The sequence below is a fragment of the Petaurus breviceps genome, unplaced genomic scaffold, assembly GCF_028583685.1.
Source record: "Petaurus breviceps papuanus isolate PSGF00001 unplaced genomic scaffold, PetGlider_PUasm1.0 84, whole genome shotgun sequence".
Lineage (NCBI taxonomy): Eukaryota > Metazoa > Chordata > Mammalia > Diprotodontia > Petauridae > Petaurus > Petaurus breviceps.
In genome coordinates this window covers 15777831-15802057 of record NW_027186645.1, presented here as the reverse complement: position 1 = coordinate 15802057, position 24227 = coordinate 15777831, and the positions used below count along the sequence as shown (strand labels likewise).

The following is a 24227-nucleotide window of genomic DNA, read 5'->3' as shown; positions in this document are numbered from 1 at the left end:
CACTCTCACTCTCACTCTCACTCTCACTCTCTCTCTCTCTCTCTCTCTCTCTCTCTCTCTCTCTCTCTCTCTCTCTCTCTCCCTCTCTCTCTCTCTCTCTCTCTCTCTCTCTCTCTCTCTCTCTCTCTCTCTCTCTCTCTCTCTCTCTCTCTCTCTCTCTCTCTCTCTCTCTCTCTCTCTCTCTCTCTCTCTCTCTCTCTCTCTCTCTCTCTCTCTCACTCTCTCTCTCTCTCTCTCTCTCTCTCTCTCTCTCTCTCTCTCTCTCTCTCTCTCTCTCTCTCTCTCTCTCTCTTTCTTTCTTTCTTTTTTTCTTTTGGGGGGGGCAATTGGGGTTAAGTAACTTGCCCAAGGTTACACGGCTAGTCTTTTTGTGTGGGTGTTAAGTGTCTGAGGCTGGAACCTGAATTCAGGTCCTCCTGACATCGGGCCGGCGCTTTACTCACTGTGCCACCTAGCCGCCCCTGGTCCTTCTTTCTAAAGTCACACCCTTCACATATACACATATACAATCCATTTCCTTTATCAGATTGAAACCTTAATAATCCCTCCATATAATAACAATAGGTAGCATTTTACCATTTTAGGGTTTACAAAGCATTTTACATGTCATCTCATTTGATCCTGACAATTATTATTCCCATTTTATAGGTAAGGAAACTGAAGCCAAGAGAGTTTATATGTCTTGACCAGCGCACAGCTAGTAAGTATCTGAGGCAAGATCTGAACTCAGGGCTCCCTGTGTCTGATGTGCTCTATCCATTGTGCCACCTACCTATCTATCTACTGTTTCCTTCCCTACTTCCTTTAAACAGGCTCAGGTCTCCCCCCCCCCTCCCCATTCTTTAAAAAACAAAAACAGGGATGACTAGGTGGCTCAGTGAATAGAGCACTGGCCCTGGAATCAGGAGGACCTGAGTTCAAATTAGACCCCAGATACTTAACACCTAATAGCCCTGTGACTTTGTGCAAGTCACTTAACCCCAATTGCCCTGCATTCCCCCCTCCAAAAAGCAATAAAATAAAAAACAAAAATAACTTTGATAGGCCATACCATTCCCTCAAGCTTTCGTCTTATTTCTTTCTTCTCTCAATCAAACTCATCAAAAAACCTGCCTTTATTTCCTCTCCGTGAATTCCTCAGCCCTTTGTAATCTAGTTTCTAACTTCATGACTTACTTAAAATTGCTCTCTCCAAAGTTACCAATGACAATGGCATTGTAAATTCTAATGGAATTTTCTCATCCCACATCCTTCTTGACCTATCTACTGCATTTGGCACTGTTGACACTTCTACTATATTTTCTCTCCTCTCTGGGATTCTGTGACCATGACCTTCCGGGGTTCTCTTCCTGACAGGTACTTCTCCACCTTCTTTGCTGGCTCACTGTCTCTATGATGCCCACTTACTGTGTCATTAGGACTCAGGGTTCTGCCTTCAGCCCTCTTCTTTCTCTATCAGCACCTGTGGGTTTAACTATCATTTCTATGTAAATGTGTCTCAGACTAGGTATTCAGCCTAGTTTATTCCAACAGTCTTCTAAATACTCTGTCTGCTTCAAGTTTCTCACCAATTCAGTTCATCCTACATGCTGTAATCAAAGTAATTTTCCTTAAGCACATATCTGACCATGCAACTTCTCTATTCAGTCTGCTCCACTGACTTCCTTTTGCCCTACAGGATAAAAAAGAAATTTCTCTATTTAGCTTTTGAAACCTTTTATAAGCTTACCGCAACCTATCTTTTCAGCCTTACTGGTTATTAGTCCCCTTCACACAACCTGTTATTCAGCCAAGCTGGGTTTCTCTTTATTCCTCACACATGACCCTCACTGCCTTTTTCGTGCCTTTGCATTGGCCATTCCCTCTGCCAAGAACATGCTCCCTCTCGAGCTCTCCCTAACAGAGTCCCTGTCTTCTGTTGATAAGCAGCCTAAGTACCACCTTTTGTATGACATCTTTCCAACTGCTACTGCCCGGCTTTCCAAACTATTTTATACTTAACTACAGAAAGCACTATATCAGTGTTAGTTATTATTATTAACTTTATATTTATGTTGTTTATACATTGATATATGCATATAAATACAACACACACATGTTTATATTCTCATTGTCTCTCCCATTACAGTGGGAGTAGCAACTATTTCATCAGTATATTTATATTATTGCTGCCTACTACTATTGTTCAGTAGCGCTGGACTCTACATGACTCCGTAGACTGTTAAAAAAAATATCCATGGAGTTTTCTTGGTAAAGCTACTGTAGTGTTTTACTGTTTCCTTCTCCAGTATGTCCCCATTAAGTGACTTGCCCAGGGTTACACTATTAAGTGTCTGAGGTTGGAATTGAACTCCGGTCTTCCTGACTCCAGCCTCTGTGCTCTATACACTTCACCTCCTAGCTGCTCCTGCCTAGTACTATAGTAAGCTCTTAATAAATGCTTGTTGCTGTTATTGTATTGTTCAGATGAATGTTTTCTCCCCTTTCAGAAATGCAGAAACTTCCTGGTGTTCAAGAGCTAGCTTCCCTAAGTCCAGGGGCCAAACCCCAAATGATATCCCCTCCCCAAATTACTCCCAGAGTCAAAAATGAGTAGATATAGCACTGTTTAAACTATAGCTTGTTCTCAGTATTTTTAGATAGAATTCAATACTTTAAATTTAGATGATCAATTCACATTTTTACTTTTTGCCTAATCTGAATAACAATCCTCCTTCCACTTCACTCACCCCATTGCCTTTCTTTTGAACTCCTGGGAGGGCCATACAGAGGCTATGCGTACAAAATAAAGTGGAGGAAAGTGGACAAATATTTGGATAATTCAAACCTCAGCCAAAATAAAACAATCTTAATTATATGGATACAGCAGACATCAGCATTTAGGGACTGAATTGCTGGAGTAATTGTTTCAATAGCATTTAGGGCCTGAATTGCTGGAGTAATTGTTCAATAGCCCTGGTTGGTTTTTGTTTGGGGTTTTGTTTTTCGGATTTTGTTTTGTTTTGATGTTGTTTTCACGTCAAATATAGCCTCTGTATTTAAGTAGAAATTCACTTTGGGATTCTCAGTATCGTTTAGGACTTCTGCTCTATCTTGAATTTCTGTGGATTCTACTGGGAAAGCACAGGTCCAGTGATTTGTCCTCTTTCTACAAGTTGCTAGGGCTTGGCTGTCACTGTCTTTCTTTTTTGCTCCTCTATTGGCCACTTTTAGTTTCAGTGAATGCTTCATCTTCCATCCCTTATTTGAATCTTACTTCTGCAGAAAGTCCTTTTATTGCTCTGTTTTCTCTATAACCTGCTCCTTGTGTTTTATAGCTGCCAGGGCATGGGACATGGGAGTCACATTGGAAGCACTGATTTGTGTTGGATTCCATTTCTGTCAACTATAGTCTCTGTTTTCCATCTGGCACCTAATAGCAAATGTGCCTAAAAGGTACAGATGGCTGCCTTCTCACGCTCCCCCCCCCTCCCCGGAAATGGCATTTGGGGGAAGCTTTCTGCTCAAGGTCTAAGTCTTAAAAACAGCTTCCATTTATGAACAGTGTTGACTAATAGACCTTTGATTGGGGTTTAGTTCCTGAGTGTGCCTATGTTTGAAAAGTCCTAATTTTGTACCACGAACCTATTTTCATACTTTACATTTTGCATACTGGCATCACAATTTGTATTTGGCAGTTGCTTAGGCTTAGAATAAAAACAGACTACAACTGGAAGAAGCAGCTTGGTGTTATAGGAGAAATATCTCCTCTTTGAGTTGGTGAAGTAGGTTACTACTGCCAAATAAATCTACCACAACATAGAAATTGTAGAGGTAAAAACCTAGGTTTTATTATGCTTAAGCACAGGTTCAGGAGGTAGAAAAATAAGCATGAACAAAAATTAGGAATCTAAAGAAGCTTTTTTATAGGCAAAATTATAGCAGAGAGACAGAGAAGTAATTTTTAACATACAGTAATCTAGCACATCCTCTTAGAACAGAAAAGCTGAACAAATTTAGTTAAAAAGAATCATAATTCCATATGTCCCCTAAGGAAATAGAAATGGTTAAGCAGGTAAGTTAAGTCAGTTTACAGCTTAAACTACATTTAGAGGGTTCACAATGGGTTGATTGAGAGATTTACATGTGATAAAGATAACCAAGAGAATCCTTCCACAAATAGCTAAATCATTTTGGGAAGCTCAAATTCCCCCTTGGCTTCTTATCTGAGAAATAACAAAAGTCTCCCCTTCATACTGTCATTCCATGAGTCAGGATTTAGCTGAGTGAGGTTAATATTAACAGAAAACAGGCTTTGTCCAGTCCGAATGTTCCAAAAGAAATGATAATAAAACTGAATAAAAAGAAATTTAAAGAATCCCCATCACATTGATATGATGTAAAGAATGCCAGCTTTGGAAATAGAAGACCTAGGTTCAAATCCTATACCTGCTACTTCACTAGCTGGGTAAACTGGGGTATGCTTTAGATTCCTCATCTTTAAAATGAGCATGTTGAATTCAAACAATCAATCAATAAACATTTATTAAGTGTCCGCTATGTGCCAGGCACTGTGTTAAATATTAGGCATGCAAAAAGAGGCAAAAGACAGTTCCTGTCCTCGCAGAGCTCTCTTGGGCTTCCCATCTCTAAATTTGTGATCTCATGATTTATACACATACATACATACATACCCTTATCCTACATTAGGGACATTAGACTAAAATATACGAAAATGGTAAAGAAGCAAAAATCTTTCAAATATAGGCATTGAGGTTATGTTTGCATACGGGCATTTGTAATGGTAAGGGAATTTGAAGACCTTTCCTGTCCCTTAATGGGCCTCACATGGAGCCCATTAAGGGAAGCTTGACTAGGGGAGGCTTGTTTTTCAGGAAGGCCCACACCTTTTGTTACTTTATAATTAGATAGTGGGTCACAACAAGGTTGTGATATTCTCTGATCCTGGAGAAGGCTATATATACGCCCTAAGGTGAGGTTTTGCTTTGGGGCTCACTTATGGGAAGAGTTGTGTGATTTGGCCAGATGAGACTCTGAGGAGCCATTGAGCCCCCTGGCTTTGAAAACCAAGATATTGGTGCTTCTCTCTCTGGTAACTGTGTAGGTATGTGATGGTCAGACAGTTAGAAGTCCTGTCTGTTGGTCTGTTGAATTGTGTTATTTTCTCTGTCTGTATTTTTGTGTCTTCTTGTAGCTTCTGTTTGTATTTTCTCTGAAGTTCAGGGTGCTGACTTTCCCCCTTGAACTAGGCAAATGATATATGTTTGATTAAACTAAAATTGTTAACCCATTTTGAGCCAGATTAAAGAACCTGTGCGAGTAGCCATCCTGGGTATGCTAGGATGCTTGCTGTTATAGCATTATATTGGGTCTTGGGTCTAGGCTGAAAAATGTGGTTCTTTCTACTCTTTGAAGCATGTCTCTAGGGTTACATAATACAGTAGAGATCCTAAAAAGTCACCATATGTAACATTTTAAGTTAAGGCAGCCTCCAGAGAATGCCACAGATCAAAGATACATCTATCTGGGGGAAAAAGAAGATAAATACAATGTTTTTCACTGACTTTGATGGTTGAATATGGGTAAAGGGGAAACTGTTTGGTTCAAATTAGGGTGGGCCTATGAAGCCCACAACATTTAAATAGACATGTCTCCAGGACACATTGAGTTTGAGTTCATTTGACTTTTTATGGATTGACATAATCTTTAATTGGTTTGTTCAATAAAGTTATTCAAAATAATTTCTATAAATACTTGACCTTATGTTTGATTCACTGTAAACTAGCTAAGAGAAGACATTTAGTCACTATGTGGAAAGTGCCTCTAAAGAGAAGTATAGATAATTAGAATCTCCCTTAAAATGGCACAGTAACTGGTACACAGTAGGTGCTTAATGAATGCTTTTTGATTAATTGATCCACTCTGACTCTAATGGGTAAAGAGAGAAGAAGATTTAAGAAACTCTTTTCTCTTTATATTTAGCTGGTCTATGAGGTAGAACTGTATTTTGTTAATCATTAGTGATTTGGAGCATTTTTTCATCCACTCTTACACCATGACTGGCTCACCTTTTCTGTTATACATTTACTTGAGGACGGCTGTTATATCACTTTTAGTTCTTAAGTCATCTTTGATAGATGATGCCACCTACTCTTCCTCACCATGTGTCTCCTATCACCTTTTGGTTCATGCTCAATTTTGATTCTTCAGAGATTGTGATGATTCTTTGTTTGAAGTGATATAACATGACTGGAAGGATACTGATTATTTTTTAAAAGCTCTTGACTTAGTTGAACAAGGTTTTACTTTAGCTATAGAAGCTCTTCTCCAACAAGGTACCTTCTGTGCATATGTTAAGAAAATGTAACATTTCTTTTTAATCTTTGACTTATACTTTAGTAAAAACTTATCATTGAACCGGTATTAATAAAACCAACATAGAACCTTAACAAAGATATTTGATGCAAAGACGTTCCCCTTCCCTCAAATTGACTACTTCTCTCTTTTTTTTTTTTTAAAGCAATTGGGGTTAAGTAAATTGCTCAAGGTTACACGGCCAGTTATTTTGTGTGGGTATTAAGTATCTGAGCCCAGAACTGATTGCAGGTCTCCTGACTCTGGGGCTGGCACTCTTACTCACTGCGCCACCTGGTCACCCCAACTACTTCTCTTCTTATTTCTAGTTATGTCAATTTTGTTCATGCCAAAGAGAGTATGTTTTAACACTGGTCATCTCAAACTAAAATTAGCAATTAAATTTGACCAGAATTCTGTTGTTTCTTAATGTTTTCTCTAATTATATCATTGTAATTACTCTGTATAGGTTTTTTGGGTTCTGCTTTCTCCAATTGCTATCAGTTAACACAAGTCTCCATGTTTTGTCTTTATATTTTTCTTTATAATTCAGTACTATTCCATTACTGTCCTATACCACAATTTTTCAGTCACTTCCCCAATAGCCATGCACATAATTTGTTTCCAGCTTTTCCTGTGTAATGTTTTACACATGTGTTTATATTCTGAATTGTTGTTACTTTGGATGTATGTGTCTTCCTGAAAGGAAAGGAGATTGAATTTTGATTGAAATGGTTTCTGTGCTCTTTTGGACTTTTCATTGTGGTAATCACTTTATATAAATTAAAGTTCTTACAGCCTATGGCAATGTCTTTTCCTTTATCCATTTCCCATAAGTCAACCATTTGTTTGAATAGGTCAGCTTAAAACTGTTGTAAATGCATACTATATCTTCCTGTTGTTATACTTTCTTATAATTTATTTTCATTTTTGACCTTTGTTATAAGTGTTGTTGACTTGTAAGTAATTGTTTTGATTTAATATACACAACTCATTCTAAAATGACTCCTAAGTAGGTATGATGTTGTCTGGAGCTTATTTACTATGTCTGAAAAAAATCATTACACATACATATGCTCATACGTACACATATATGTATTATTTACACAATACACTCCCACAGAATGGTTTCTTTTATCATTCTGTCCTTTACACTACCCCTCCCCATAAGCAAATTTTTAAAAATAAAGTTCATGAAACATAGATGCATAGTTTGGCAAAAATTAGGTCTCTTACTGAATTTTAAATTTATCTTGTGTCTGACAGAAGTTGAATGGTATGTTACATCCTCGTTCTTTTGAGCTTGTGATTTACCATTGTGTTGCTTAAAGTTATAAAGTCTTTTATAGTTGTGTTTCTCTATAATATTATCTCTGCATTAGTTCAAAGATGTCTTCTTACTTTTCCATTTTATAATTTCTTATGATACAATAATCTTCCATTATATTCTCATACCACAATTTTGTCATAGTAAAAAGTTTAAATCCCTTGGTTTCAGATTTTTTACTATGACAAAATGAGATGCTATAAATATTTTTGTATATATAGGTCCTTTTTCTCTTTTTTAATTTATTTTGGGAATAAGCTTGGTAGTGGTATAACTGGATCAGTAGATATGGACAGTTTGGTAACTTTCTCAGCATAGTTCCAAACTGCTTTTTTTTTCTTCTAAATTTTAATATAGGTGTAACAATGAATGATTCCTTTACTTCAGCTCCTTCACAGCCAAACCAGGAGGCAGGAACTGTTTAAGTTTCTCTGCCTTCTCTTTGTGATAACCAATGTGTACAGGTACCTGCTAAAGCAAACCTTAAACTTCACATTGTCCTTGTTTTTCTTGATCTTGACAGATTTGGTATCTTTTCTCCTGGCTGGGAGCAAGAAGACTTTTATTTCCTTGATTTTTCAGGGCATGGTGGTGGCAGTGGTGGGAAGAGGAGCAGCGTGTGGCCCAAAAGTTTGTGCCTCGGTAGAGATACTCACAACTGCCAAGGAGCCGAGGCCCAAACTGCTTTTCAAAATGACTAGACCAGTTCATAACTCCACCAGCAGTACGTTAATGTACCTGTTGTCCAATTCTTGCCTTTTCCCTCTTTTGTTATCTTTGATAGTTTGATAGGTGTGAGGAATACCATCAAAATTGCTTTAATTTGCATTCCCCTAGTTATCATTGATTTAGAATATTTTTAAAAATATGGTTGTTGATAACTTGGATTTCTTTAATCGAAACTGTGTTCATATCAATTGGGGAATGGTACTTAGTCTTATTTCATTCATTTCCTCTTAGATAGAAGATCTGTGTCAGAAAAAAAAATTGTTTTAAAGCCTTTTTCTCCCCAATGACCAGATTCCATTCCATTTTTAATTGTTAGATTTTTGCGGGGCGGCCAGGTAGCACAGTGAGTAAGAGCACCGGCTCCAATGTCGGGATGACCTGGAGATCGAATCCCGGGCTCAGACACTTAGCACCCACCCAGAAACACCTGGCCGTGTAACCTTGAGCAAGTTACTTAACCCCAATTGCTTAGGTGTGGCCAGGTGGCTCAGCGAGTAAGAGCACCGGCTCCAGTGTTGAGATGACATGGAGATCGAATCCCGGGCTCAGATACTCAGCACCACACCCAGAAATAACTGGCTGTGTAACCTTGAGCAAGTTACTTGTCAGAGCAAATGTCTGAGGTTGGATTTGAACTCAAGTCCTCCTAATTCTATTCACTGTGCCACCTAGCCACCCCAGTGCAAAACCTTTTGTAATGAAAATTGTCCATATTTTTGCATTTCTCTTAATTACTTGTCTAGTCTTTAAGTCTTTCTCTATCCATAAACCTGAAAGGTAATTCCTTCATATTCTTCTAATTTGTTTATAATGTGACCTTTAATATCTAGTTCATGAATTTATTTGAAACTGAACTTGGTGTGTGGCATGAAGTATTTGTCTAAACCTAATTTTTGTCCAATTGCTATCTAGTTTTCCTAGCAATTTTTTGTCAAAATGTGAATCCTTACTCAAGACTTTTTTTTAAAATTGCACTACTGTGTTTGTTTCCATATGTTGTATATATAATCTTCCACTGATCTACCTCTCTCTTTTTTTAAAACAGTACCAATTCACTTTAATGATTACTACTTTGTAGTACTGTTTGGCATATGATTTTGATAGATCCCCTTTCTTCCCACCATTTTTCATTATTACCTTTGAGATTCTTGACTTTTTTCCTCTGTATGAATTTTATTATTACTTTTCTAGTTATACAAAATATTCATTTGACAGCTTCATTGGTACAACACTGAATGAATTAATTTAGGTAGTATTATATTGTATAGTATTGGCTCAACCTATCCATGCACAATTAATGTGTCTCTAATTATTTAAATATGGCTTTATTTTCTACAAAGAATAGTTAATAGTTGGATTCCTAGGTTAATCTTGGTGGATGAGCTCCCAAATATTTTATAGCTTCTGTAATTATTTTGGAGATGCATAATTTCTCTTTCTAGCCCTTTCTGCCTGATGATTCTCTTCTTGAAGCAAGTGTTCATGATTTGTACACATGGAATTTCTGAGTAGTCTACATGCCCTTGGATTTTTTTTCAGTGAGTCAATAAGCATCAATTAAGTACCTGCTCTGTGCTGGGCTACAAGGAAAAACTAAAAACAGATCCTTCTTCAAGGAACTCAGAATGTAATGAGAGATACAACATGCAAACAATTATGTACAAACAAGATGTTCAGGATAAATTAGATATAGTTCCAGAGGGAAGACACTAAGATTAAGGAACACTGGAAAGTGTTTTTTTGCAGGAATTGGGACTTTAATTAAGACTTGCAGGAAGCCAAAGAGGACAACAAGTTGAAATGATGAGGGAGAAAATTCTAGACATCAGTGATAACTAGTGAAAATGCCCAGGCAGAAAATGGAGTGTCTTGTTCAAGTAACAGTAAGGGAGCCAATACTACTGGAATCCCAAAGTATGTGGGGGAGAGTAAGGTGTAAGATGACTGGAAAGTTTAAGAAGCAGTCAGATTTATGAAGCCAAATAGAGAATTTTGTATTTGACCTTAAAACTAACAGGGAGCCACTGAAAGTTATTGAACAGGGGTTGACATGTTTATACCTGTATTTTAGGAAGATCAGTTTAATAGTTGAATGGAAGATGGATTGTAGTTGGGAGTGATGAGGCAGGGAGACCAACCAGCAGGCTATTTCAGTAGTAATAGCATGAGGTGATGATCACAAAATATTAAACATGGAATCTGAATCATAAAACAAGCCCTGAGCCCAAGTTTGCCCTAAAGGGAAAAAATACTCTAAGGAAATAAATTAAATATGTTTAGAAAATGCTGGTGAATGGCTCATTGCTATTACCTCCTAAGAACATACTGTTCAAAAAGAAAAAAGAAAAAAAAACATACTGTTGCCTACTAAAGTAGGCAAAGAACAAGCAAATTGTTCTTTTTTTCTGCAATTAGGGAATTCATGTTCTCTCCTCTCCCTCCTCTCTTTCCCCCTCTCTTTCCGTCACCTACCTCTGTATTTTTACATATATCTTTATATTTTTACATATCTCTTTACATTGGGATCAGATTTTTGTGGTTGTTGTTAGTTAAACATACCTTCTTGCAAGAGTACAATATTTTCCCTCAAACACATTTAGCAAAAGTGTACAGCAAATTTATTTAATTTAGCTTAGATAACAGTGATTAAATAGTGTTACCAGAAAGCTCTATGGAGGGCAACTTCATTTTCTTTCCAACTGAAGCACTTCTTACGGAGTTCTGGTAATGGATGGCTGGACATTCCAGGTAATCATTTGTGCATCATAGATTTATAAGTGTTCAAAGACGTCTAAACATTATTGTCAGTGTGCAAACTATTCTGCTTCCAACCTCGTTACTTCCACCCTCTCCCCCCATAATTTTCAAAGCTCACATTATAATTAAGCTACAGAAGAACAAGAAGAAAGAGAACGCGCATGACAAACATACCAGGAAAATCTCGCCACTATTCACCAGAAAAAATGGAACCTTTAAGGTTGACTCATGAAATCTTTATTTGAGCTGCTTGTGTCATTTTAAGAGGGCGAGGAATATAATTTTTTTTAACTTTGGCAATAAACCACCATGCACAACCTTGCTAATTGCTACAGTGGCATAAATTGGCATCATCTAGATTATCAGCACTTGAACAAAAAGCTTGAATCCACCTTAAATTTCATTTTTAAAATGTTCTGAAGATAATTTGGGTTTGGTTTTTTTTTTTTTTTTTAAAAAAAAGGAAGGTTTTATTCACAAAAGAGAAACCTAGTGGATCCCTCAGCCTTATTGGGCTGAGCTGAGTGTTAGGATGGGAAGGGGGGTTCTGGCTCCACTACTTGCCAGCAATGAGTGGGTTCCTGAGAACCACCATTACTGAATCCCCCCTCAGGAACATCTTGGAAATGTAACGATCTTTGTTCACTGGTTTCTACTTTTTCTTGCCTTTGCCACTTTGGGGTACCTCCGTCCACATCTCTTTTACGTTCTCCAAGTCCATGTTGCAGTGCCTGTCAAAGGCCTTCACTCGGCCCAAAAGTTTCTTGTTGTTGCGGCAGTTGATGAGAACCTGGGTGTTGTTCTTCACCGACTGGGTGAGCACTGACAGGGCCCTGGTGTTGAACTCCTCCTCTTCCCACTTCTGCAGTTCCTCAGGGGTCATCTTGCTCTTGGGCTTGTTTAAAAGACTCATGGTAGTGGTGGCCCCTTGGTCCTTTGCAGTCCTGCCTTCCTTGCGCCGCAGCTGCCTCAGTGATCTGCCTCCTCCATCCTGCCACCTTGAGTCACTTCCTAATTTAGTTATTATTTAGAGTTTTGCATGAGGTCCTCATTTGAGGGGGAAGAGAATAAGCATTTATATAGTGCCTACTTTGTACTAGGCACTGTACTAGGTGCTTTACAATTATCTCATTTGATCTTATAAGAACCCTAGGAGGTAGGTACTATTATCCGCATTTTATAATTGAGGAAACTGAGACAAGTGGCTTTTAAGTGACCTGATGAAGGTCACATGGTTAGTGAGTGACCAGTGTCAGATCTGAACTCAGGTCTTCCTAATTCCAGGCCCAGAATTTTATCCACTGCCCTCCCAGCCTGCCCAAAGTTTCTAGACAGCCTACTTTTTAAGTCTAAGTTTAAGCTCTTACTAATCTTACATAACCATTTTAAAGAGCAAGGCTGTGTATACTGGGCACTGGGAAATATGGACATAACTGGAACCACATAGATAGCCATGTGCCACAGGACATAGAATAATGACAGAATAAGAACACTCCAGACATATTGAAGAGTAGACTTAATACAAGTTGTAATGAATAATATTGTTCTTATAGTTATAGAGAAGCAGTTAGTTGGCTAGGTGTATAAATCACTAGACTCGGAGCTGTAAAGACCTGTGTTTGAATCCTGCCTCAGATCCTTACTATGTGACGTTGGGCAAGATATTTAACTAGTCTCAGTATGTCTGGTTTTTTAGAATCACTTTTTAAGGCTGATTTTATAGTTATAAATAGTTGGATTCATATAGTTTTTGGATTAATCTTGGTAGATTCACTCCAAGGTATTTTATAGCATCTATAGTTATTTTGAATGTACATAAATTTCTCTTTCTAGCTCTTCCTGGTGGATGATTCTCCTCTTGGGGAAAAAAAAGTGTTCATGATATGTATGCATGGAATTTCTGAGTAGTCTGATTTTACAGAATTAAAATCCTTTTTAAAAACCAAATTCTTCCTACCCACCAGTACTTCAATGACCAATGATTCATTGATGCTGGTATCCCCCATCTATAAATTAAGGATAACTATAGTACCTAGCTTAGAGGTTTGTGATAAGGATCAAGTGAAATAATATCTGTAAAGTGCTTTGTAAATCCTAAATTGCAATGAGAATGCTAGTCATCATTATTAGTGGATAAAGTACTGGGTTTAGAGTCAGGGAGAACTGGGTTTGAATCTTGCCTCAGACACTTAGCTGTATGAGTCATTTAACCTGTCTCAATCTCAGTTTCCTCATTTGTGAAAAGGGGATAATATTAATATTAATATCTTTTTTTACAGTTATTTTAAAGATCAAATGAGATTAGGTATATAAAATGCTTTGCAAACCTTTAAGCCCCATATAAAATGCCAGCTATCATTAACCTTGTTTTTACCTTATGAAGTGCATTTTACACACCCACAAAATCACAGATCCTTGACATTTTGACATATTGCTATTATACCTCACCACCCTGGCCATTCCTCTTGCCCACTTTTATACCTGTCACTAGACTTCAGAAAGGAGGTCAAGAAGAAGCCAGAAGAAAGGAGGACCAGGTAGGGCAATGTAGGAAATAGAATTACTAAGCAGTCTGAAGAACCCGTGCTCCATTTTCTCTTCTTACCCTCCCTCCTTCAAATTTTGAAATTCAGGACTGCTTCCCTTAAAGAGGACTGGAAAATAAAGGAAACATGAGACACTTTTTAACTCAAGCTGTTCCACAACTGGAAGGTTTGTCTATTTATTTTGGAGTGAAATGGAATCTGTGGAAGAAGCAAATGTCCTGATAATGCTAGGGACTTGTTTCAAATCCCACACAGGGGAAGAGGCTGTGAATTCATCCCTGTGCATATATACACATATGTAATAGCCAATTTTATAAGCTATGGGAAGCATATTTATGTTTGACTGGAAATGAGACCTTGCTGAAAAACACATTGTTGTGATGGAGTCATTTTCCTTTATTTCCTCATAGGTAATAAAATCATGTTCTTTTTGAGCACAGAGACCTGCCGGCCTCTCTGAGCACAGATATCCACTCACAGTTCATTTGTATGTGATGATTTTAATCTTCACCTTGAGACACCTTAGATGGAAATTTATATATGCTCTTCAAGCTGTGTCTGCATGCATACACATGCACGCGCATCCACACACATGCACAATTTGATTGAAAATGTTTCTATACAGAACCACATTTTTATTATCAGACTCCTTGCAAAAAAAAAAAAAAGAAATTCCTCTAGGATCTTACAAATACTGAAATGGTAGAAGATAGTTTAATGGGCATTTGATGAAATACAGAGTCTATATTTTTTTGAGTGCCTTTCAGATCCCAATACATTAAAAAGCAATATTGGGAGCAGCTATACAGCCTCAAACAAATGTCTCGCCTGACTGTGTACTCTATACTGTATCTTGTTCTTTAAAACTTCAGTTGATTACATATGCTGTCACATGTGATCCATCTGGGAGGCTTCTGTGCTGGCAGAAGGGCTGAACCATCACCCTAGGGGCAGGATAGATCATGGAGGGTTTGTAATTGGCACTAGTGGAGAAGATAGCAGCATAAATGATTCATAGATCACTGAAATGCTAAAGTGAGTAGGTAGAATTCATTTTTTTTTAGTTTAATTCTGTAAAATCACTCTTTTTAAGGGGATACTCAATATGATTTTAAATAAGATTTCTATATTTGTCACTTCTAATTGGCTTTTTTGACATAAACAATCTGCATTCAGTGTTGGACTTGTGCTCATGGAGTTTTTGTATGAGGGAATTTCAGTAAAAGGAAAAAATGAAGGGATATAAGCACTTTTTATATGGTCAAAGTCAATGAATCACAAAATTGGGGAGTTGGAAAAGATCTCAATGATCTTCTAGCCTAATTCATTGCTATTTGTTTTAATTACTTTAATTTTCAATTTGTCAGCATCTTTTGGACCTATATTCTATTGTCCAGAGTACCAGATATATCTTCAAACTTTATGTAATCTGAATATTGGAACATCATCTAGCCCATACTCTTCTCCACCAGAATGGTGTAAGACAGGGTTGGGAACCTGCAGCCTCAAGGCCACATGTGGCTTTCTAGGTCCTTGGGTATAGCCTTTAGTCTGAGTCCAAATTTTACAGAACAAATCTTTTTATTAAGGAGATTTGTTCTGTGAGGTTTGAATTCAGTCAAAGGGCTGCACTTGAGGACCTAGAGAGCCACATGTGGCCTTGAGGTCACAGGTTCCCTACCCCTGGTAGAAGATATTTGATCAAATGCTTAGCCAAAATATCAGCAAACTATATTTACAGTATTCCTCTGATCTATACATTTAATGGCTATATCAAAAAAGGATGTAAGACTGGTCAGGCATAATGTGTCCTTAATGTTCAGTAGCTATCTCTCAAATGATCTAGAATCTTCTTTGGAATTGAAGTCAAGCTCACTGGCTTATAGTTTTCAGGTCCTGTTCTTTTCCCTATTTGAAAATTGGTATGACATTTGCCTTTTTCCAGTCCTATAATATCTCTCTCGTTTTCCATGAGTTTATTGGAAGGATCCCATGAGAGTGACCCATTTCAATCATGTCAACATATGAATAATTCTCTTTAATAACAGATCTACTTTATCTTAAACAAAGTGATAAATGGGAGACATGCAGATTCTGAAGATTAATCAGATAATAAACTTGTCTATTCTTTTCCTTCTGCTCCCCAGGAATGGGCTGTTAAGAAGGTATACTAAGGTTGGGGCAACTAGGTAGCACAGTAGAGCACCGGCCCTGGAGTCAGGAGGACCTGAGTTCAAATGCGGCCTCAGCCACTTAACACAAAACCTAGCTATGTGACCTTGGGCAAGTCACTTAACCCCAATTGCTCTCCAAAAAAAAAAGGTATACTAAGTCACCCCAGCAAAGAATTAGACTGAGAGCTCCAAAATCCAGAGAAATTTCTTTGAGAAAGTCAGAACTAAGCCCAGGACTCACAGGACCTAGCATCTCAGGGCTAGAGTAGTGTCATCCTGGCTCTAATCCATTTAACAAGGAAACTTCTCAGGGACCAGCTCCCCTAACCCAGGAATTTTTCATGGAGCAAGGTCAGAAGTACCAAGGTAAAGATCATCTCAGGGATAATTCTGAATAATTTAAGGGCCCAGAGGGAATTGGTAGCTTCCCTTTGAAGCAGCAAGGCTAAAACAGAATGAGTAGTAGAAACATAAGGTAGAAAAAGGGCAATAGTGACAAATTAAAGCAGAAAGAGAAGAAGCCAGAGAGGACAGTCAGCATTAGAAGCAAGACCAATGAGGATGAAATGACAGTGGAGCCTAGGGGAATGCATGTGTATAGGTTTTATAGGGAGCTTTAACAAATATTCTTTAAGCAAGTTGTTAATCCACAAACATTTATTAAGAAACTACTATGTGTAAAGCACTGTGACTATCAAGACAGAAATGACACAGTCCTCATCTTCAAGGTGCTTACTTTCTTCTGGGGAGAATATGATATATATACATAGATAATATAAGACAGAGAATGTTGGCAGCAAAAAGATCCAGAAAAAAAAAGTATTCTAGGAATGTTTGAGGAGTGAGAGACATTTTTCTGGTGGGAGGAATCCGAGAACGCTATGTGGACAAGATGGCTCCTAGAAAGAAAGTATTCTGAAAGGTAGAGGTGAGTGAGGAGCATAGGCCAAGGATGACCAACCTGTTGCAAATGCACAGAGGTAGGAGAGGGCACTTTATTACAGCTCTTCTAGAGCACCAGCCTTTTGTAAATCAAAGAGATTACTTAATTTAAAAGTTAAAGGGAATCCTGACTTTACTTTTCATCTTTTCCTATGCCAAACTAATATATTTTATAGGTCTATATTTATTTTTCCTTGTCCTAATAATACCTGATAGTAAACGGAGTTTTGTTGTTTAACTGTGTTTTATTCATTTGTTTCCATCATGACCCCACTTGGGGTTTTCTTGGCAAATATATTAGAGTAGTTTGTCATTTCCTTCTCCAGCTCATTTTATAGACAAGGAAACTGAGGCATACAGGGTTAAGTGACTTGCCCACAGTCACACAGCTTAAGTAAGTCTCTGAGACTTGATTTGAACTCAGGTCTTCCTGACTCCAGGCCTAGCACTTTATCTACTATACCATTTACCTGCTTTAACAGTTTAAATATAGCCAGTAATTATTTTCTGTTCCAAGTGTGATTCCTTTCACAGAGCAGTAAGAGAACAATTAATACCCTTATTTTCTAGTCTCCTCAAAGCAGCTATAGTTTGCTCCTATTCTATATAATAGAATTTGGAAAATCTGTGGATCTCTCTCTCTCTAGCTTAAAACCAAATAATCTTCTTAAAATACTTAAAAAAAAACTCCTTTAGCTGCTATTTCCTCATTATTTTTTTGTTTTCTGGTTGAGCTAATGTAGCACACCAAAGGAGTGGCAGATTCTGCCCTACCTGACAATATTGTTCACTCCACATGGAAAAAAAAAATCTTCCATTGCAGAAGTGAAGAAAGCATTTTTGTCAAAGGGAGTATGGCTTATTTTATGCTCTCAGTATTAGGCAAATTCCACTGTTTTCTATTAAATTCAAAAGCAGCATCACTTATGAGGAAGCTTAAAAACAAGAGGTATTAAATTCACATCCCAGGTTTCCTGCTGTAATCTAGGATTCATCTTCCCATTCTGTACATTTAGAGGACAAAGTGAATAAATTATTCCAGGCTGTCATAAGGAGCAGCTAAAATGGTAATTGGCATTTCTTCAACCTAGGAGCACAAATGTGAATTGTTCACATCTGCTTTCCTGAAAGTATGGGCATAAAAACAAAATAGGGAAAAACAATATGATAAAAGGCATTAGCCCTCTTTTTCAGAACATTCAGTGCTCCTACTATAAATCATATCATTAAGATGTTTTCACTTCTGCATGGTCTGATGATTTGAACATGTGGGAAAATTACTCTAATTAATGAGATACTTCAAAGAAAGTCACTATAATAACAGAAAAAAAGTTTTTCTCCTTTGTAGGTCATACCACTCAATGTTATCTCATGGATTCAAAACAAACAGCACAGAATAAAACAATATTCAGTTAAGGATATGGGGATCATTTTAGTTCTCACTAGAGGTTAGTAAAGCAATACCAGCATTCCTTGCTTGTTAGATCATCAGGACCTATTTTTGTTCTTCCATACGTTTTTACTGCCCTGGTAAGCAGAAACATCAACATTTATCGAGTGGGCAAATGTGTGTGCTTTGATTCACATACTACAATGTCATCCTCCTTCCTAGAATGTTTTTTTTTTTCTTTTTCTAAAAGAACTAGTATATACTTTGTACAGCATGGCACAGCATGCCCAACGTCCTGGGAAGAAACATCTCCACGTTATCTCGCTTTCTAAAAACTGCCTTTGTTTGAGGCACTTGACTTCAAAAGCGAGTGGTTTAACACAATTGCTTTCAGCTGATGAGATATACTGAAGTGGTCTCAGTAGCAGCTTGATAACATTTCTCAATAAAATATGTATTAGACTCAAATTTTTCTAGGACAAGGGAAGGAAGGAAGGAGGGAAGAAGATTAAAAACATTTGAAAATTAAATTATGGTATATCAACCCACCAAGTCATCATAACATATGACACATCTCAAAGTTAGTACACTGTTAGTATACCATCTTTTTAGGGTACATTTTGATTGTTAGAAAACTAAATAATTATCTCATACTATTAAATTGTTAGGTACAAACCTGCTCTTTGCATCTAGGCATGATTTTCAGACTGAACAATGAGATGAACCCTGCCTCAGGATTAACTAGTTCACTGCCATCCTCTTCCTTTCAAAATGGTGTTTTAAGTTGTCTACATGTCTCACAAGTCCATCCAGTGGCTTCATTCCATTCAATTGCATAAGCATTTATTAGGTTCCTGTTAGCTACAAGGCACTGTGCCCAGTGCCAGGCATACAATAATAAAATAAAATAAAATAGCTCCTGCTTTTAGAGCTTCTGTTCCAATTAGGGAAACGGCATATATTCAGAGAAGTAAAAAATGATCTGAAAAGGTGGAGGGCACTAACAACTAGGGAGATGAGGAAAGAATTATTGGCAGCTGATAGGAATTTTGAAGGAAGCTAAGTATTCTGAGGCAGAGGTGAATTATGAGGACAGTTTGGTGAAGGCAAGAAGGCAGGAGATAGAATGCATCTCTCTTGTCTCTTTCTCTCTCTTCCTCCCTCCCTCTTTCCTATAGGCTTCTGAGCTTTCTCTTCTTCAGTTTTCCCTGTGAGCCATCTCAGGGTTTTTCTCTGATAAGGGCAAACTGGCAGCTCTTTGGTCCTAGCTGGAGGCTTACAAACCAAACCACTGAGCAAACAAAAGCCCAGAAGAGTCCCAGATTAAATGGTTTGTTTTAATTCCTGTGTCTAGATATGAGATTACAATCCCTTTACCCTGAAAACAATCTAATTTAGGGTTATAAATTCCCAAGATCCTATCTAAGTTGGTACAACTAAAAATCTAAAACAAAAGGGAAAGAAAAGGTCATCCTATAAAATGAAAAGCCTTGAGGGCAGAAAGTATCTCACTTTCATATTTGTATCACTAGTGCCTAGGTGACACAGTGGCTAGAGTGCTGGGCCTGGAGTCTGAAAAACTATCTTCTTGAGTTCAAATCTGGCCTCAGACACTAAACTAGCTGTGTGTCCCTGAGCAAGTCACTTGACTCTGTTTGCCTCAGTTCCTCATCTATAAAATGAGCTGGAGAAGAAAATGGCAAATCACTCCAGTATCTTTGCCAGCAAAACACCAAATGGGGTCACAAAGAGTCAAATATGGCTGAACAACAATAGCAACGTTACCTAGAAAAGTACCTGGAATACAGTAGACATTTTAATACATTCTTGTTGATTAATACACCCACCTGGCCTCAACTAGCACAAATTGGTCAACAACATACCCTCCTAGATTTCGCATCATGTTTTAGTTGGGCAAAAAACCTTGTCATCTCCATATGCCAGTTTATGCCGAAGTTTAGTTCTGAATGGCCCAAAACGGTCCTTCCAAATTAAGCAGGACACATATAGCCATCTGAAGTAAGGCACATGAATCTGCAAATGGACTGCTTCCCATGAATAGAGAGCAGGAAAAGCAGACCACAGTTTGGCCAATCTATTCATTTTGGCTGTCCTCACTATGGATACTGATGACCACATTCAAACCAAATAGATGGGGATTCCCCACTTAAGGCCATTGAAGTGAGTGGCTTTATTGTGGTCTGTTTATTTTATGTCTATGGATATGGTTTTCATTTTTCTGGCTGTTCTTGAATCAGTAATTTGCCTAATAATGCAGGGTCATTAGATGGTAGCCTAAATAAGTAAAAACTCAAATGAAGAAAGATTTACCAAATACAGTTTTGACTGGAACTGGTTGGTGAGACTGAGAAATAGAAGTGTGCTTTTATTAGACATTGAGGCACTCTGAGTATCAGAGGGGAAGTGGGGAAGAGGAGGAGTCCAGAGATTTTTAATTAGTATTATATATCTTCAGGTAATTTATTCAAATGCATAGCTATCCTTGGCCATATCCAGATTAGAAAGAATTCTGGTTATCCATAAATTGAGACGATGAAATTGCAATATATGCATAGTTCAGCATTCTAAAATTAGGATATTTATATTTGGATAGCTTCTTAAAAGGCAGCTTCCCTGTGGGACCCTCATTGTGGTTGCGCTGTGGTTCACCATGCCATTATGCATGTTTCACTGTGAATGCTAAAAGGAGAATTTTTTTTCTTTCTTTCTTCCTTTTTTTGTTAGAAGAATTCTCTTTGGGGGGAATTGAAGGATTTTATTGTGACTTTCACAGTAGTCAGTTGCTGTTTGCTGGTAGCCTTTGTGGTTCACACACAGGGTACGGTATGGAGGTGGGAGTTTCTATGAGAATGTACAGGAAAAAGAATAACATGTCTAATGCTTTCAGCATCAGTACATTTTAATGCTGTCAACTTTTTTTATGGCAATGTACTATCATAAATTTAAAGAATGAGATGGAGTGGAGGAAAAAGAGAAAAGTAAAGTGAAGGGGTGATCAGACATTGTCAGTACCACACTGTATTTTCACATTTCACATTTCAGCTTTGACCTAAAAACACATCACACACAGACAAACCAGGGCTCTATAGGATGACTGAATCCCACAGAGATGAAAAAGGTACACAGAAAAAGGTCCTGTGTCATATTGTATGTATGTGATCTAGATATGCGATTTAACAGTTGGACAGAAACACTATGGCAAAATTTTCAAAGACATCAGTGGGAAGTCTCAATACTATAAGGAACTGACTAATATGGTTAGCAATTTTATTCTAAGCAACTGAGAAGTTGTTTAGGAAGAAACACATTTGTCTATGTTTAAAATTACATATTTCTATGTAAATATCCAATTTTGTAAATAATTGGACTTCTCTAATGAGGATGCCTAACCACACAAAACTTAAACTCTCAATGTAGCTACCTCACTGGGCATGTTGCCCATGCATGGAGCCAGGAATTTAATTAGTGCTTAAGAATTTTTAGAAAACTGGTTTAAACCAGTTCAAGTTCCCATTTCATCTCATCACACAGATGAACAGTGAATAAAATCATCATTATATCTTGAAGAAGGAAGGAAGGAATGGAAGAAGCCCACATCTATATGTCCAGCCTTGATCTATCTTGTATATGGTCCCATTTCATCACATTCTTACTAGATATTTTGTACTGGATGTCCCACAGGCACATAAAACACATGTCCAAAACAGAACTCATTATCTTTTACCTGCAAACCTAACCCCATTTGTAAATTTCCCACCATCCTTCCAGTAACCTAAGTTCACAACCTCACAGTCATCCTGACTTCTCATTTGCCTTTACTCCAATTATATAGTCATAACCAATCAATTGAAAATTTGATCAGTTTTACCTCCCCAACATCTTGTATATTTTTTTCTATTCATATCATATAACCCTAACAAGTTCTGGTCACCTTGATGACAGATAATTATAATAGCCTTTTGATAGCTCTCCTTACCTTCAATCTTTTCTCTGTTTAATCCATTCTCATACAGTTTCTCATACATGACCTTCCTTAGAGTATAGATCTAACCGTATCACGCTCAAGTAGCTCTATTTAATTTGGTCTCTATAATCTCTATGATCAAATATAAACCTTCCTTGATTGGTATTTAAAGTAGCTTTTCACAATCTGGTTCAAATTTACTCTTCCAGACTTACAGAGTATTCCCCTTCACACCCTCTGTGGTCCAGAGAAACTGATTTTCTTGTTGTTTTTCAGATATGACACTTTATCTCCCTTCTCCATGCCTTTGGAAGTTCCCTATCCCTAAAATGCACTGCCTCCTTATCTCTGCCTTTTAGAAGCTCTAGTTTGCATCAGGACTTCTTTCCTGATAACCCTACTGCTAGTACCTCTCCCCAGAATTACTTTATGTTAACTTTACATATGCTTGCAAATAAGGACATGTGTTCCCTGGTAGAATGTAAGCTTCTTGATGATAGAGACTGTTTTGTTTTTGTTTCCTCCATTTGTAGTACTCACATTTGTATATAGTGGGTGCTTAATCAATGATTATTGATTAAAGTAAGAGAGGAAAGAAGAAAGGAAAATCTGTGATCTAGAAATCCAAATGTCATAATCATATACGATCTCTTTAGTCAGCTGTTCATCATTGTAATTTTTCTCTCACATAATTATTATTTCTATATTCTTGAACTCACTCATTATTTGGGATTTCATCGGTAGGTCTTCATTTGGGTCTGTATTTTTATTTGTAGCCCTTGAACCAATAACTTTTTATCGGATTATGGTGATTATATATACGTATACATATTTACTATTTCTTCCCTTTTCACATTTGTTTGTAATATCTCTATGCTTTAATATATGGTCAATTTTTGTAAAAGTTCCATATAGTACTAATATATATATATATGTATATATATATATATATATTCTTTTTTCACTACCACTTAGAAGATTCCATAAATCTTTTAACGCTAGATTCCCCGGCAATTTGTTCAGTTCTCTATTTTCTCTTTTCCTTATCTTTCTGTTAGATTTAATCTAAAACTGAGAGAAAGATTTCATAGTCTCTTGCCATTATTGTGCTACTGTCTATGTCTTCTTGTAGTTCAGTTAAAGTTATCTTCATTAATTTTTAATACTAAAGTATTTGGAACATGTAAGTTGTTGTCTAGGGTTCAGCATAATGTAGCTTCCTTATTTATCTCTTTTTAATAACATTTTTAATATTTATTGAGCATCCATCTTTTTTGACTTGTGGTTAAGTTCAGATTTGCAGGGTGGGTAACCCTGGGCTGCATTCTAAAGTCCATGACTTTTCAGAATACACTATACCATTTCCTCTCATGTTTTCTGGTGAGTGCGGAATAGTCTTGTGTTATTTAAATTTCCCTTTATGTTACATTTGAGGGTCGTGCTCCTGATTACTTGTAGAATTTGTTTCTAAACCGAATTGTTAAATTTAACCACTATGCATCATGGGGTTTACAACCTTGATTTTTGTGTGTGTGTTTTTTTCCTGGAGATAATCTGTGAATTGTCCAGTTGGTATTTCACTTTCTGTGTACAGAAATCCTGGGAAGTTCTCTCGTATTATTTCTTGTGTTATGATATTAAGTTGTTTTTGGTTTTTTTTTGTCTTGTCATATTCTTCTGGGAGACCTATGATCCTTAAGTTGTTGCTATACATCGTGTATCCAAGATCAGTGCATTCTGCTTGGATTGTGAGTATATTTTCTCTTAACGTTATTGTTTTTTGCTTCTTTTCTTCTAGATTATCCTTCACTTTTGTGTATTTGTATTCCTAATCTATTATTCTTTCTTTTGTTCCTTTGGTGAGACTTCTCATCAGATTTCAAACTCTCTATTCAGTCCTTTCTTTTTTCTTTTTTTGCTATATAAGCCATAAATTCCACTCTCATCATTCTTCCTTCCTTCCTTCCTTCCTTCCTTCCTTCCTTCCTTCCTTCCTTCCTTCCTTCCTTCCTTCCTTCCTTCC

The 24227-nt window shown here is 37.2% G+C and overlaps 3 pseudogenes; 1 reads left to right on the top strand and 2 right to left on the bottom strand.

Moving 5' to 3' along the window:
- The window catches only part of LOC138176297 (small ribosomal subunit protein eS26 pseudogene), a 126597-nt pseudogene that overhangs the window by 76509 nt on the left and 25861 nt on the right, over positions 1 to 24227 (top strand).
- On the bottom strand, positions 8011 to 8268 carry LOC138176214 (large ribosomal subunit protein eL38 pseudogene; annotated as a pseudogene).
- Positions 11643 to 12151, bottom strand: LOC138176213 (small nuclear ribonucleoprotein Sm D2 pseudogene; annotated as a pseudogene).